Genomic DNA, 12,871 nt, shown 5'->3' with positions numbered 1-12,871 from the left:
TGTGAGCATTGTTGACCAACACTATAAGGGTGTGCCTGAATTCAATACCAGCACACAACAACAATCCATACAGCAAAGAATCCTGGTTTCATGAGAGTACTAGACTGTACGGTAAATATGAGGGTCTTCAGTTATGTAGCGAGACTAAAAGAAAAGCTGGAGAGGAGAGAAAGTTAAGGGCAGATTTAATAGAGGTTTTTAAAATGAGGAAGGGTTTTGCTGGAGTAAATCGGAGAAACTGTTTGCACTATCAAGGAGGGTCAATAATCCGAGGATATGGATTCAAGATAATTGGCATAAGGCCATGGAGGAATTGATTGGTATAAGGAGGCCAGGGAGGAACAGCACAGTGTTATGATGTGGAAAGTGTCTGGTAACAGATTAAATAGTAACCTGCAGAAGGGAATTGCGTATGATATAATTCGAAAGAAAAAAGGATTCTGGGGAAAGAGCAGGGAGCATGTGACTAATTGGATTGCTCTTTCACAGAGCCAGCACAGGCAAATTGGACCAAAGAGTCTCCTTCTGTACTGTAAGATCATCTGATAGCCAGAACAGTGAGTCATAAAGTCACTTAACAAGTCCCATGGTAATGCTGTCCCTCTGTTGAGCAGCAGCCAGTCCTTCTTCAGCTTCTGTCCCTGTCAGACCAATGTGAGGTGAATCATCCTGTAAGACCCAGTGGAGAGCCTGCCTCTGGGCTGGGGCAAGTTTGAATCATGCCAAAGCAAAATGCTGCACTGACATTTGTTAGAGAGACAGCTCTTCAGGTCATACGATAACTTTAACACGAAGAGATGTGAAAATGACTAAATTAACTCACACCGTGTTGCCAAACAGACAGTACGACTTACAACTCACCACTTCACCGCTTTGCAAGTGCGGAAACAAATTCTATCTGATTGTTGTTTTGCAAACCTAAAGTAGCTTCCTTGCCTCCAGCCTATGTTACTGTCAATGGCTTTTCAACCACGATAGCATCTTCAAAGCAAGGTGGGAGCAGGAGCTCATTGATAACTCTGTAGCTCCTAGTGAAGGCAGCCTCTTTCAAAATTTCATTTACTTATCCATCCATGGAATGAAGGCAAGTTTTGTTCAGTATATTTGAAGCAGGGATGCAATTTGTCTTGGTATCTTGCTTAGTGTTTATGAGACAATTTGAGAGCACTTTAATTGTTAGCTCACTAATTATACTTAATCTTTAACTTTTCCGACCTGCATCATTCTCGTTTCCCCTTTTTTGTTCCTGTTGTACTAACTGCTCCTTGCCTATATTCATTACTCCTTTTGCAATACATATATATGGTGGTCTCTACATTTGGTCTCTTTATATAGTGCAGCCTCCATATAGCATAACCTCTATATAGGGCTAGTTCTAGAAACAACGTCTGTAGAGTGGGTGGTCACGTGGATGCTGGGATGACACGGGTACATAAGGGGTCATCTGTCGGGCACATGGGAATTCTCCCTGGAGCACAGGCCGATACAGCGTGTAAGAGCTGCTGAGAATGTCATAGAATTTACAGTGCAGAAGGAGGCCATTTGGCCCATCGAGTCTGCACCGGTCCTTGGAAAAAGCACCCTACTTAAGCCCACACCTCTACCCTATCTCTGTAACCCAGTAACCCCACCTAATCTTTTTTGGACATTAAGGGCAATTTAACATGGCCAATCCACCTAACATGCACATCTTTGGACTGTGGGAGGAAACTGGAGCACCCGGAGGAAACCCACACAGACACAGGGAGAAAGTGCAGGCTCCGCACAGACAGTGACCCAAGCCGGGAATCGAACCTGGGACCCTGGAACTGTGAAGCAACACTGCTAACCATTGTGCTACCGTCCCACCCTATATAAACTGTTTTTGTTCTAATGCTTAGTCGCCAGTCATTGTAACCCAATACATGTACACAACCAATAGCCAGTTCTGATAAAAGATCACAGACCTTGGGCACGACCTAATGGCTGCATTACCTTCAACTCGGGATGCCACGCAGCCAGTAAATCTTGCAAGAGGCCTCTCGCGAGATCCCATTCGATCTCGCGAGACATTGTGATCTGGATCCCACCCACAATGGGCAAGACCTAAATTTGCATATTTAGGTGTGCAGTTAGACGCAATTAAATATGACTCCGCCAGAGCTAATCAGTCCCTGGGATCTAATGGCCTTGCTGAGGAAACCCCAGCCGGAACAGCACTTGGGGGAGGCCCCCAGGTGGTCGGCCTCTGGGAAGGGTGGCATCCTGCCTCTGCTGATGCCACATGGGCACTGCCAGCCTGGCACCCTGGCAGTTCCACCTGGGTGCCAACCAGGTGCCAAGGTGGCATTGGCAGGGGCTCTGTCAGGCTGGCAGTGTGAAGGTGGCCTTTCTTCCCATGCCAGGGATCAGGCTGGGGGGGGGTAACCTGCCCTTATGAGGTGAGGGCCCGGGCCACCGGCCCACCACCCCCGCCTGACGAGTGGAGCTCCTCAATGCAGGAAATTAAGGTAAGTGCGGCCTTGACGGGGCCTTCCCCATCGAGGCCCGATAAAATAACAGAGTCCCGTTCGATAGCGGGGAAACACCCAGCTAAACCCTCCCATAACGTGACTCTATTTTTTCCGTTAACTCGCTCCCATTAACTCGGTTTCTCTCTTCATAGCAGTTGCCCGAGCTGCTGAGCATTTCAAGCATTTTCTGTGTTTATTTATGTCAATGTCCAGCAGGCTGTTTTTACAATAGGCTCAATAAACATTCCCTTTGCAGCATATCTTTATATATATTATTAGGACCTACATATGACAGCACATTCTCATTTTCTTGAGATTTCTTTCAAGTCTGACATTTCATTCCATATATTCCTGCAGCGTCTCCTGGTCTGTGACCCTGCATTGACCTCCACTGATGGCCTCCTATTCTTGCTCTGCCCCTGGCTATCAGTAGCTTACTGCTTTGCTCCTTAGCCAGCCCGTTGATGTGTTCACATCATTAGTAACAAATAGCAGATCGTGATCTGTCCGTCTCAGTCTATTGCCTCCAGCAATCCCCCTCTCATACTCAGGTTTTCTTAAAAAAAGCAAACTTTTATAATTTAACAGATCAAATTCTTCCTGATATCCACAGGTAAGTCATGCCTTTTGGTGCCAACCTATCATGGAATGTCTCAAGAGTGCTCTCCTCTAGGGACCACCCAGGAGCAGACAAGCTAAGAAATTAACTGAGAAGGGAGGCAGTGGACATCCATACAGAGGCAGTGGACACCTATGGAGAGACAGCGGACACCTGCAGAGAGAGACAGCGGACACCTATGGAGAGAGACACAGCGGGCACCTATAGGGAGGCAGCAGACACCTATAGAGAGGGAGCAGACACCTATAGAGAGGCAGAAAACACTTATGGAGAGGCAGCAGATACCTAAAGAGAGGCAGAAGACAACTTTGGAGGGACAGCGGACACCTATGGGGAGACAGCGGACACCTATGGGGAGACAGCGGACACCTACAGAGACACAGCGGACACCTATAGAGAGACAGTGGACACCTATAGAGAGACACAGTGGACACCTATAGAGAGGCAGCAGACACCTATAGAGAGGGAGCAGGCACTTATAGAGAGGCAGTGGGCACCCATAGAGAGACAGAGGACACCTATAGCGAGACAGTGGACACTATAGAGAGGCAAAAGACTCTTATGGAGAGGCAGCAGACACCTATAGAGAGGCAGAAGACAACTTTGGAGAGGCAGAAGACACCTACGAGAGACAGCGGACACCTATAGAGAGACAGTGGACACCTATAGAGAGACACAGTGGGCACCTATGGAGTGACACAGTGGGCACCTATGGAGAGACAGCGGACATCTATAGAGAGACCACGGACACTTATAGAGAGACAGAGTGATGTGTTGGGTGTTCTGGATCACAAACAGGTCACCAACACTGGAAGTGGTGCAACTCTATTTTATTATACGGTTAACTATATTAACATACTTGAACTGTGGGTAAATGAAATACCAGCTTTAACTGTTGACCCTTGCCTAATCCTAACCAGGTGATGCACTCAGCACATGGTGAATGTCTGTGTTGCAGGCTGTGAGCTCTGTGCTCCGAGCTGGCTGCTACTAGAATGAGCGGGAACTCTCCTGTCCCCTGTCGTTATAGTGCGTGTGCTCTCACTAGTGATTGGCTGCGGTGTTGTGGATGCTGATTGGTCCCACTGCATGTCCATCAGTGTGTGTGTGTGTGTGTCTGCACCATAATATACTGGTGTATATTATAACATCCCCCCCTTTTACATAAAGAACATGTGCCTGCGTGACAATAAATATTGTGTAGTGAATGTACCTGACTATGTGTGTGTGTGTTATTTACATGACTATGTACATGAGGCTAATCTATTTACACGGGAAGGTGCCTGGTGCAGAGAAATAGGGTGTCACACCAACAACGAAATGAACATTATATACAAACTACTGGAACGATGAAACAGGATAACAGAACAGATCAAAGAGTCCAACATTGTAAAACTCATAAGTCAAGTCTCTGAGGTGGGCGACGAATTCTGGTTGACCGCCTCAAGGGTGGGTCAGGAGCCACCGGCTGAGGAACGGGCTGGGCCACGGCAGAGTGAGGAGGATGCAGAGTATTTGGATTCTCCACATAGTCCAGGTTGGGGACAACAGGAGGGCATGGCACCGGGGGAGGATCACGTAGAGAGCGTGGAACGAGACGAAGGGCACGCCGATTGCGGCGGCGAATGGAAACATCTGGCAGATGAACCAGGAACGAGCGGGGAGACACCTGCCGAAGAACCACAGCAGTTGCAGACCAGCAACCCTCCGGAAGATGGATGCGGACGTTGTCATCCAGGGCCAGAGCAGGGAGATCAGTCGCCCAAGCGTCATGCGCCGCCTTGTGTTGTGCACGAGACTGTTGCATCCACTGAAGGACCCGGAACGTGGTCGAGGTCTGGGACGTGAATGGACGGCACCGTGGTCCTGAGGGTGCGACCCATGAGCAGCTGGGCTGGCGACAGGCCCGTGGAGAGTGGGGCCTAACGATAGGCCAGCAAAGAGAGGTAGAAGTCGGATCCTGCATCGGCAGCCTTGCAGTGGAACCGTTTGACGATGTGGACGCCCTTTTCCGCTTTGCCATTGGATTGGGGGTGCAGGGGACTGGATGTCACATGCACAAAGTTGTACCTGCTGGCAAAGTTGGACCATTCCTGGCTCGCGAAGCAGGGGCCATTGTCCGACATCACAGTGAGTGGGATGCCGTGACGAGCAAAGGTCTCCTTGCAGGCACGGATGACCGCCGATGATGTGATGTCGTGCAGGCGTACGACCTCCGGGTAGTTCGAAAAATAGTCTACAATCAGAACATAGTCCCTGCCGAGCGCATGGAACAGGTCAACGCCTACCTTAGACCAAGGGGACGTGACCAACTCATGGGGCTGTAGGGTCTCACGTGGTTGGGCCGGCTGGAACCGCTGACAGGTGGGCAGTTGAGCACTGTGTTGGCGATGTCCTCATTGACGCCGGGCCAGTACACAGCCTCTCAGGCCCTCCGTCGGCACTTCTCCATGCCAAGATGGCCTTCGTGTAGCTGTTCCAAAACGAGCTGGCACATGCTGTGCGGGATCACGATGCGGTCCAGCTTCAGGGGGACACCATCGACTACTGCCAGATCGTCTCTGATGTTGTAGAACTGCGGGCATTGGCCCTTGCGCCACCTGTCCGTCATGTGGCGCATGACACGCTGTAGCAGGGGGTCAGCCGCAGTCTCGCGGCGAATTTGGACGAGGCGTTCATCCGTGGTCGGCAGATCGGAGGCCGTGAATGCCACATGGGCGTCAACCTGGCAGACGAACCCCTCTGGGTCACACGGGGTGTTGACTGCCCTGGACAGAGCGTCGGCTATGATCAGGTCCTTGCCTGGGGTGTATAGGAGCTGGAAATCGTACCGCCAGAGTTTAAGCAGAATGCGCTGGAGGAGAGGGGTCATATCATTCAGGTCTTTTTGTCGAATGTTGACCAGCGGGCGATGGTCGGTCTCGACAGTGAATTGGGAGAGGCCGTACACGTAATCATGAAATTTGTCGACCCCAGTCAACAGGCCCAGGCACTCCTTTTCGATCTGCGTGTAGCGCTGTTCCGTGGGGGTCATGGCACGTGACGCATATGCAACAGGGGCCCATGATGAAGCCTCATCGCGTTGCAGGAGCACCGCCCCAATGCCGGATTGGCTGGCATTCGTTGAAATTTTTGTTTCCTTCGTGGGGTCAAAAAATGCCTATGCCGGGGCCGTGGTAAGCTTGGTCTTAAGCTCCTCCCATTCGCACTCGTGGGCGGGAAGCCATTGGAAGTCTGACGTCTTCCTGACCAGGTTCCGGAGAGCTGTGGGAGGCGAGGTTGGGGATGAACTTCCCCAGGAAGTTGACCATGCCCAAAAATCGGAGGACCGCCTTCTTATCCGCTGGCTTCTGCATGGCCGTGATGGCTGCCACCTTGTCCGCATCCGGCCACACCCAACCGGGAGATGTGGTCCCCTAGGAACTTGAGTTCCATCTGGCCGAAGGAACATATGGCTCTGTTGAGTCGAAGGCCTTGGTCCCGTATTAGTTTGAAAACGCTTGGAGGCGACTGATATGCTCCTGCGGGGTGGTGGACCAAATGATGATGTTGTCAACATAGACGCGCACACCCTCAATGCCCTCCATCATTTGCTCCATGATCCGGTGGAATACTTCTGATGCCGATATAATCTCAAACGGCATCCTGTTGTAGCAGTATCTGCCAAACGGGGTAATAAAGATACACAGCTTTCTGCTGGACCTGTCTAGTTGGATTTGCCAGAATCCTTTCGAGGCGTCAAGTTTGGTGAAGATGTTGGCCCGAGCCATCTCGCACGTGATCTCCTCGCACTTGGGGATAGGGTAATGCTCCCTCATTATGTTGCGATTCAGATCCTTTGGGTCAATGCAGATCCGGAGCTCGCCGGAAGGCTTCTTTACGCACACCATGGAACTGACCCAGTCGGTTGGTTCCGTCGCTCTGGAGAGCACTCCTTGGTCCTGGAGGCCCTGCAGCTGCTGCTTGAGGCGGTCCTTGAGGGGTGCTGGGACTCTGCGAGGTGCATGAACCACAGGCGTGGCGTCTTGTTTGAGCAGGATTTTGTAAGCGTATGGAAGCGTACCCATGCCTTCGAAAACGTCATGGTGCTGGTCGATGATGGCATTGAGTTGCGCCCTGAAGTCCGCATCCTGGAAGGCAGATGTATCCTCTGGAGAGAGAGAGTGTACTCATTGAACAAGGTTTAGGAGTTTGCACGCCTGTGCGCTTAGCAGAGAGTCCTTCGAGGAGCCCACGATCTTGAAGGGAAGGATTGCTTTTCACGAGTTGTGCGTCACTTCGAGTTGGCATGAACTGGTAGCAGGAATGACGTTGCCATTGTAGTCCACTAGTTGGCAGGTCGACGGAAGAATGGTTGGTTTAACCCCAAGGGTCTGAAAGGCTGACCACGCTAGGAGATTAGCGGAAGCACCAGTGTCCAGGCGGAATCGTATCTGGGATCGGTTGACCGTCAGGGTGGCACACCACTCGTCGTCTGGATCAATGCTGTGCACCGACAGTGGCTGGTGGTTTTGATTCAGGGACAGCCTGTTCTTTGTTATAACAGCGACTCGAAAAGGCTCCCTCGGGTCCTCGGTGTCACTGATCTGCGGGAAGTCGGAATCGGACTCAGTGAACGTGGGTTGAATTGCCCAAACGTTCCTGCGAGGCTGGCTGAAGCGATGCGAGTTGGCAGGCTGAGCTGCTCGACAGCAGGCAGCAGAGTGGCCAAGTCTGCCACATCGTAGGCATTGTCATGATTTTGCAGGACATTGCCGCTTTAAATGGGCGGAGCCACAGTTGCCGCACGTTGTGAAGTCAGTACGCTCGTTGCGCCACCGCGCAGGCGCGGTGCGGTCCTGCGTGGTGCATGCCTGCGCATCACGTTCCTCCACGTCACCGTCCCCTCGTTTGGCACGTACAATCGCGGGAGGCCGCAAAAAGCGCGCAAAATGACCGCCCTTATCCAGGCTGCAGCCTTGGAGGTGTTCAATTGTTTGGACCCGTTCCGCCTCGTGGGGACCTTGCCGCTCCGTTTCAGCCGCCTGTATATGGGCGTACCGGCTGGTGGCATTTTCATGCAGGACACAGGTCTCGATGGCAGTCGCTAGGGTGAGTTGCTTAATTTTGAGGAGCTGCTGACGCAGGGGGGTCCGACAGAACACAAAATACGATTTGGTCACGTATCATGGAGTCGGAGGTGGGCCCGTAGCCACAGGACTGCGCAAGGATGCGGAGGTGTGTTAAAAGGGATTGGAAAGGGGACTTCTGGTGACGGCGGGCGAGAGGCAGCCGCGCGTTGGAGGCTTCCCGTTCGGGAACGGCATTGTCGGGGGTTAACGCCCGGTCCTAGGGCCAGCGAAGGCAGTAAAAGTCGGGAGACAGTACAGAGGGGGGGAATGTCAAAGACCAGCAAAGAAACGGCCGTGAAAAAAGCGGCTGAAAGTCCGTCGGTGAGTGGAAAGGTCACTGCGGGGTCAGTAAAGAAAATGGAGGCTGGAGCACCAGGGGAGGCCGCATTGCTTACAGCTGAAGAAATAACTAAGGTGATGGCTGCGGAATTTGAAAGGCAGTTTGCAAAATGCATGGAGACGGTGAGGAAGGAGATGAGGGAGGTTTTGAGTGCGCTGGTGGAGGAGGCGATTTCCCCGGTGATGACGGCGGTGGCGAGCGCAGTGGCGGAGGTGCGAGAGCAAGGGGAGGCGCTGAAGGAAGTGGAGGAGACGTTATTGCAGCACGGTGATCAACTTACCTCGATGGGGAAAGAGATGCGGAAGGTGATGGACATTAACAAGGATCTGCGAGGAAAAATGGAAGACCTGGAAAATAGATCCAGGCGACAGAATTTGAGAATTGTGGGGTTGCCCGAAGGAGTTGAAGGATCGAAGCCGACTGAGTATTTTGCCGCGATGCTGGCAAAATTATTGGGGGAGGGGGAGATCCCCCCGATATGAACTGGATCGGGCTCATCGGTCGTGGAGGCCTGTACCAAAGGCGAGTGAGCCGCCAAGGCCAGTGACTCTGTGCTTCCGTAGGTACAGTGTGAAGGAGAAGGTCCTGAGCTAGGCCAAGCAGAAGCGGGTGGTGCAGTGGGCTGGAGCTGGTATACGTGTATACCAGGACTTTACGGTGGAGCTGGCAAGGAGACGGGCTGCCTTCAACAGGGTGAAGAGGGCACTGTACATTAGCAAGGTGCAGTGCGGCATTGTATATCCAGCGAAGCTGAGGGTGACTTATAAGCTCAGGGACTTTTATTTTGGAACGGCGGAAGCAGCGGAGGAGTTTGCGAAGGCAGAAGGACTGTGGCAGAACTGACAAATTGAGAAATGGCCATGTGCCGATGTAACCTCATGACTGTATTTTCTTCTTTTTTGTTTCACTGCGCGCGGGTGTATGGGCTAAAGGAGCTAATGTTGTATATATTTGGACAAGGGAAGGGATGAGACTTTCACTCGAAATGAGGGCTCTTTGGGGTGGAGGTGGCTATGCGGGGTGCGTGTGCTAAAAGAGGATCTCTGGGCTTTCCTAGGGCCGGGCAAGGGGGAAAGGGACCCGGGCGGAGGCCTCCACGCTGGCCGGTTTAAGCCGGCCAGTGAATGGAAGTGAGGTGGGGGAGGGGCTGCGGCCATCGGAGCCTGGCAGAACAGGGTCCGAGTGGTCTAGCCGGGGTGGAAAGTTGGGGGGAAGGAACCGAGGTTGGGAGGAGGAGTTTTACAAGAGGCAGTGGACGGGAGGAGCTGGAGACTTGGCGGGGGGGTTACAACTCTTGGGTATCATGTACGGTACTCTTTCAGAGGCTGGATGGCGTTGAGTGTAAAGGGGGGGTGGGGGAGTGGACTCTGTAGGTCAATGGTGAACATTGGCGGTCCCGGACTCCTTTTTCTTTTTCTCCTTTGTTTTTTGTTTCCACCGTGGGAGGGTTTGGTTTATTGGATGCATATATTGACAGGTGGGCCGTTGTTTGGGGTGGTGGGAGGATGGGATCATTGGTATTGTTAAGGGGATTGATTTTGTATTTGTTACCATTTACTGTTTGTGGGTGGGGTGTAAATATTTGAAGGAAAATGTAAAAATGTAGAATAAAAAAATATTAAAAAAAAAAAAAAAAGGATTGGAAAGGCTCGACCTTAACCTGCAAGCGCTGCTGGAACAGGCATCTTTCAAAGCTTTCATCAACCTCTATGCTGAAGTGGGTATCGAATTTGAGGAGAACCGTCTTGTACTTTGTCTTGTCCTCATCGTCTGCGAATGTGAGGGAGTTGAAGATGTGGATGGCGTGTTGCCCGGCCGTGGAGAGGAGCAGAGCAATCTTCCTGGTGTCCGAGGCGTTTTCCCTGTCCATGGTTTCGAGGAAGAGCTGGAAGCGCTGTTTAAAAATCTTCCAATTGACCCCGAGATTGCCGGCAATGCGGAGCGGCGGCGGCGGGTTCATGTTCTCCATACTTCAGGATGCCGGAATGCTGATTAGTTGCAGGTGGGTCTCAGAAGTGCTAGTATGCAACCACTCCTTGTACCATGATGTGTTGGGTGTTCTGGATCACAAACAGGTCACCAACACTGGAAGTGGTGCAACTCTATTTTATTATAGGGTTAACTATATTTACATACTTGAACTGTGGGTAAATGCAATACCAGCTTTAACTGTTGAGCCTTGCCTAGTCCTAACCAGATGATGCACTCAGCACATGGTGAATGCCTGTGTTGCAGGCTGTGAGCTCTGTGCTCCGAGCTGGCTGCTACTAGAATGAGCGGGAACTCTCCTGGCCCCTGTCTTTATAGTGCGTGTGCTCTCACTAGTGATTGGCTGCGGTGTTGTGTATGTTGATTGGTCCCACTGCATGTCCATCAGTGTGTGTGTGTGTCTGCACCATAATATACTGGTGTATATTATGACACAGAGGACACCTATAGAGAGACAGAGGACACCTATAGAGAATCAGAGGACACCTAGAGAGAGTCAGCGGACACCTACACAGAGACAGCGGACACCTATAGAGAGACAGGGGACACCTATAGAAAGACAGGAGACACCTATAGAGAGACAGCGGACACCTAGAACAAAGAAATGTACAGCACAGGAACAGGCCCTTCGGCCCTCCAAGCCCATGCCGACCATGCTGCCCGACTAAACTACAATCTTCTACACTTCCTGGGTCCGTATCCTTCTATTCCCATCCTATTCAAATATTTGTCAAGATGCCCCTTAAATGTCCCTATCGTCCCTGCTTCCACTACCTCCTCCGGTAGCGAGTTCCAGGCACCCACTACCCTCTGCGTAAAAAACTTGCCTCGTACATCTGCTCTAAACATTGCCCCTCTCACCTTAAACCTATGCCCCCTAGTAATTGACCCCTCTACCCTGGGGAAAAGCCTCTGACTATCCACTCTGTCTATGCCCCTCATAATTTTGTATACCTCTATCAGGTCTCCCCTCAACCTCCTTCGTTCCAGTGAGAACAAACCGAGTTTATTCAATCGCTCCTCATAGCTAATGCCCTCCATACCAGGCAACATTCTGGTAAATCTCTTCTGCACCCTCTCTAAAACCTCCACATCCTTCTGGTAGTGTGGCGACCAGAATTGAACACTATACTCCAAGTGTGGCCTAACTAAGGTTCTATACAGCTGCAACATGACTTGCCGATTCTTATACTCAATGCCCCGGCCAATGAAGGCAAGCATGCCGTATGCCTTCTTGACTACCTTCTCCACCTGTGTTGCCCCTTTCAATAACCTGTGGACCTGTACTCCTAGATCTCTTTGACTTTCAATACTCTTGAGGGTTCTACCATTCACTGTATATTCCCTACCTGCATTAGACCTTCCAAAATGCATTACCTCACATTTGTCCGGATTAAACTCCATCTGCCATCTCTCCGCCCAAGTCTCCAGACAATCTAAATCCTGCTGTATCCTCCGACAGTCCTCATCGCTATCCGCAATTCCACCAACCTTTGTGTCGTCTGCAAACTTACTAATCAGACCAGTTGCATTTTCCTCCAAATCATTTATATATACTACAAAGAGCAAAGGTCCCAGCACTGATCCCTGTGGAACACCACTGGTCACAGCCCTCCAATTAGAAAAGCATCCCTCCATTGCTACTCTCTGCCTTCTATGGCCTAGCCAGTTCTGTATCCACCTTGCCAGCTCACCCCTGATCCCGTGTGACTTCACCTTTTGTACTAGTCTACCATGAGGGACCTTGTCAAAGGCCTTACTGAAGTCCATATAGACAACATCTACTGCCCTACCTGCATCAATCATCTTAGTGACCTCCTCGAAAAACTCTATCAAGTTAGTGAGACACGACCTCCCCTTCACAAAACCGTGCTGCCTCTCACTAATACGTCCATTTGCTTCCAAATGGAAGTAGATCCTGTCTCGAAGAATTCTCTCCAGTAATTTCCCTACCACTGAAGTAAGGCTCACCGGCCTGTAGTTCCCGGGATTATCCTTGCTACCCTTCTTAAACAGAGGAACAACATTGGCTATTCTCCAGTCCTCCAGGACATCCCCTGAAGACAGCAAGGATCCAAAGATTTCTGTCAAGGCCTCAGCAATTTCCTCTCCAGCCTCCTTCAGTATTCTGGGGTAGATCCCATCAGGCCCTGGGGACTTATCTACCTTAATATTTTTTAAGACACCCAACACCTCGTCTTTTTGGATCACAATGTGACCCAGGCTATCTACACCCCCTTCTCCAGACTCAACATCTACCAATTCCTTCTCTTTGGTGAATACTGATGCAAAGTATTCATTTAGTACCTCGCCCATTTCC

The 12,871-nt window shown here is 51.1% G+C and overlaps 1 protein-coding gene across 6 annotated transcripts in view; it reads right to left on the bottom strand.

Annotated features, from left to right (window-relative positions):
• Positions 1-12,871, bottom strand: part of LOC140428112 (E3 ubiquitin-protein ligase Midline-1) — a 572,352-nt gene that overhangs the window by 109,112 nt on the left and 450,369 nt on the right. The gene's annotated exons all lie outside the window — the stretch shown is intronic.

This window comes from Scyliorhinus torazame, chromosome 8 (assembly GCF_047496885.1).
Source record: "Scyliorhinus torazame isolate Kashiwa2021f chromosome 8, sScyTor2.1, whole genome shotgun sequence".
Classification (NCBI taxonomy): domain Eukaryota; kingdom Metazoa; phylum Chordata; class Chondrichthyes; order Carcharhiniformes; family Scyliorhinidae; genus Scyliorhinus; species Scyliorhinus torazame.
Note: the sequence above shows the minus strand (reverse complement) of the source record. Positions and strands in the feature narration are given on the sequence as shown.